The sequence below is a fragment of the Gavialis gangeticus genome, unplaced genomic scaffold, assembly GCF_001723915.1.
Source record: "Gavialis gangeticus isolate Ggan-Ray unplaced genomic scaffold, GavGan_comp1, whole genome shotgun sequence".
NCBI lineage: Eukaryota > Metazoa > Chordata > Crocodylia > Gavialidae > Gavialis > Gavialis gangeticus.
Window position 1 is genome coordinate 135824901 of NW_017729024.1, and position 2848 is coordinate 135827748.

Consider the following 2848-nt stretch of genomic DNA (forward strand, 5'->3'; position numbering starts at 1 on the left):
AGGATGAACCCCCCCCCCCCGATGGGAAATAATGTTAGCAGAAGCTTGAAATCTTAGAGCCTAGATTCAGGAAGGGTTTTCCCCCACCCCGCTCTCCTTTTGGCAATCGGAAATTAACTTGGCGGGTGTGAGAGCTGGGATTTCAAGACGCCAGTTCCACCCTCTCGCCCCCCGAGCACCGGCACCCCCAGCTCGCCCTTCGCCTCCCTCCGCATAAATGATTCAGCAGATCACACCAGTGCAAGACGACCTTCCCCCAGACCCTTTCCCGTTTCCGATCTGTATGCCAGATTGTATTCAGGATCTCACTGCATGGAAGACATCCTTGGGCTTCCCTCCCCCTCCTCCTCCTTCGTTTGGTGCCAGCAGGTTTCTCATTGCAAATGAAAGTGAAAGTGCAACGTCTCGTCTTGTTTGATGTGCAAAGTCCGGGCTGAGCGCATGTGGCGCGCGAGGGCCAGGCGCACTCGCCTCTTTGTTGTGCGCCCCTGAAAGGAGCTTCCACCTAGCCCCGTCCAGCAACTTCGCTCCGCAAAGCCGCCCGCGGCCCAGCTGCCACTTCAACCCCCAGCCGCGGCGCGTAACCCCAGCTGGCGAGGATGCAGCTTCTTGGCCGGGCTCCGGGGTCAGCGAGCAGCCGGCAGAGCCCGAGCCCCGGGGAGGCGGAAGCCGGCGGGTGGCCCGGGAGGTGCGAGTGCCGAGTGCCGGGCAAGGAGCACATGCCTGCGAGAAGTCCGGGGCAAGGGACATGCCGGCTGCGTGCAAACGCGCCGGGAGCCTGCCCGGGGGATGCTCTAGGAAAGCCCTGCTGCCAGCACGTCTGCAGGCTCAGAGCTTTTGCAAAAATCTAGTCGGTCTAAGAAAAGGTATCACCTCTACCACAAGTGCGGAGGCAGCCGGCAACAAGCCCCTTCTCCAGCTCTGGGTCGGGGAGAATCCAACCAGCTCCTGAGGCTGAGGCTCAGCCCAGGTCCAGTCCCTCGCCCCCTCCCCCCAGCACGGCCCGGGGTGAAGCCCGCAGCCTTTCCATTGGCTTTTGTAATCGCACCAGGACGCTGCAGCCCGGGGGTCCTGCCAGGGAAGCTTAACTCCTCTGCCCCCAGCAGCCTCCCCCTCCGCAAAGGTAGCGCGGGAGCCCGCCTGCCTCTGCGAGGTTCCCCGAGGAAAGGGGAGCGCTCCGGGGCCGGGGTTGCTCCCGTTCGCGTGGTGGAAAAGTTTACATTGTCTAAACCCCAGTGAATGATTTTTTTCCCCTCCGGTTACCCTGATTGTACCTCTGCATCCCCCTCCCCCTCCACGTGATGGGCCCGACATGCGCAGCAGCGCCAGGGGAGCCAGAGGCACATCTGCAGACTGACGTCAGTGTGTGCTCAGCCTCCCGGGCAAAGCTGCCAAAATTCTCCTCTGCTGCTGCACTCGAAACTTGGCTGGAGGCCGGTAGTGAGAAGAGATCTAGGGCTACTTCAACAAAACTTTCTTGAGTCCTTCCTGCTCTCCCTGCCTGCTTTCCCTATCTCTCTTTCTCTCTCTTTCTCTCTCTCCCCTCCCTCCCTTCCCCCAACTCGGATGATATTCACATGGTACTTTGCACAGAGGAGGCTGGTCAAGGAGAGGGTACCCACCCCCACCCCAAAATAAGTCTGTTTTCCTTCCTTCCTCTTCCCCCTCTTTTTCACTTCTTTTGGTTGGAAAGACAAAATGTGCAGGGTGATAGCCTGGGTGAATTGATGGCATCCCCTTCTCTGCCAAGTCCGTTCGTTTTTCTAAAAATCCCGTTTTAGGAAAGCTAGAGGATTTCATTCTGTTGGAGAATATAACTGGTGTTGCCTGCAAAGAGGGCAAAGCAGAGAGGAATACGGGAATCGTCCAGTGCAATCTCTATTGTTTGAAACTAACTTTATATCAGAAATTGAAGATGAAAACGGTAAGGAGAGACTTCACGCTATACAATGCAACTTTTCCTTGTGCTTTTCTTGTCTCCTGAATAACGATGCGTGTAGATCTTGGGGGGAGAGCAGGGGGGAAAGTTTAGACTGCATTTTGGCGAGGTGCATTTGGAATAATTTCAGAGAGGAACCTTTGAGGTTTGAGGATTACTGGGGGATGGGGATGCGAGACTTTTCAGTTGCAAAGGATGGTGATTTATTAAGTGTATTCTTGAGCAGAGCATTCTTTTGCAGGTTTACACTGAATTATTAGTGGAAACTGATTTAAAAACCCCCAACTATTCGACTTTGTTTCAATTTAAAAAAAGTCGAGCATTTGGTAGTGTCATGTCAGAGTCTGCTTCAGCGGTCAGACAAGTGCATATTTTGTGTCTGGACTCCAAGGGTCCGCATTAACGTGCGGGCTGCAGCTCTGATGCTCTGGATGTTAAGCTCTTAATAGGCTAATCAAAGCGATGGAAGCGTGTGGTTTTGATTTACTTCTAGCCCCTTGGGATTTGCTCCACTGTTAACCCTCCGGAGCCTTATTTATCGGTGTGTGTCTGTGTGTCTAGCTTATGGCACTGAGTTCAAAGGGATTTTTGGAGGGGTGGGGGGGAGAGATAATTGGGATCCAGCTTCCTGATGATGTGTGTCCAGTTCGTGTCTTCGCTCATTTCTTTCATTGTACAAGAGTGGAAAAAGCGAGCGCGCGAGAGGAGAGTGTCTCAGACTCTTGTTTTTATTTGGGCTGCCGGTGCAACGCAGCGTGGCGAGGTGCCAAGTGTCTGGGTCACACGCGTTTTATCCAAATAGATTTAGCGCTGCTGTCTGGAAATGGGCTGCTGAATGTTAACTTTAGGATCAACTCCACCAGAGCAGCTAGACTCTTCCCTTCAGTCTCTCGGGGGGGGGGGGGGGGG

General features: G+C 54.5%; 1 protein-coding gene and 1 long non-coding RNA gene across 3 annotated transcripts in view; one reads left to right on the plus strand and one right to left on the minus strand.

Annotated features, from left to right (window-relative positions):
• The window catches only part of LOC109297770, a 4182-nt gene extending 2940 nt beyond the window's left edge, over positions 1-1242 (minus strand). The window contains exon 1 of one of the 2 annotated variants that reach the window (XR_002097410.1): positions 1049-1242. This is a non-coding gene — a long non-coding RNA (uncharacterized LOC109297770). The other variant, XR_002097409.1, reaches the window with a different exon arrangement.
• A 600-nt stretch (positions 1243-1842) lies between these two features.
• ADAMTS6 (ADAM metallopeptidase with thrombospondin type 1 motif 6) overlaps positions 1843-2848 on the plus strand; it is a 395156-nt gene continuing 394150 nt past the window's right edge. The window contains exon 1 of the mRNA XM_019517795.1: positions 1843-1924. The gene's annotated coding sequence lies outside the window, so the exon portion shown is untranslated. The remainder of the gene's footprint in view (positions 1925-2848) is intronic.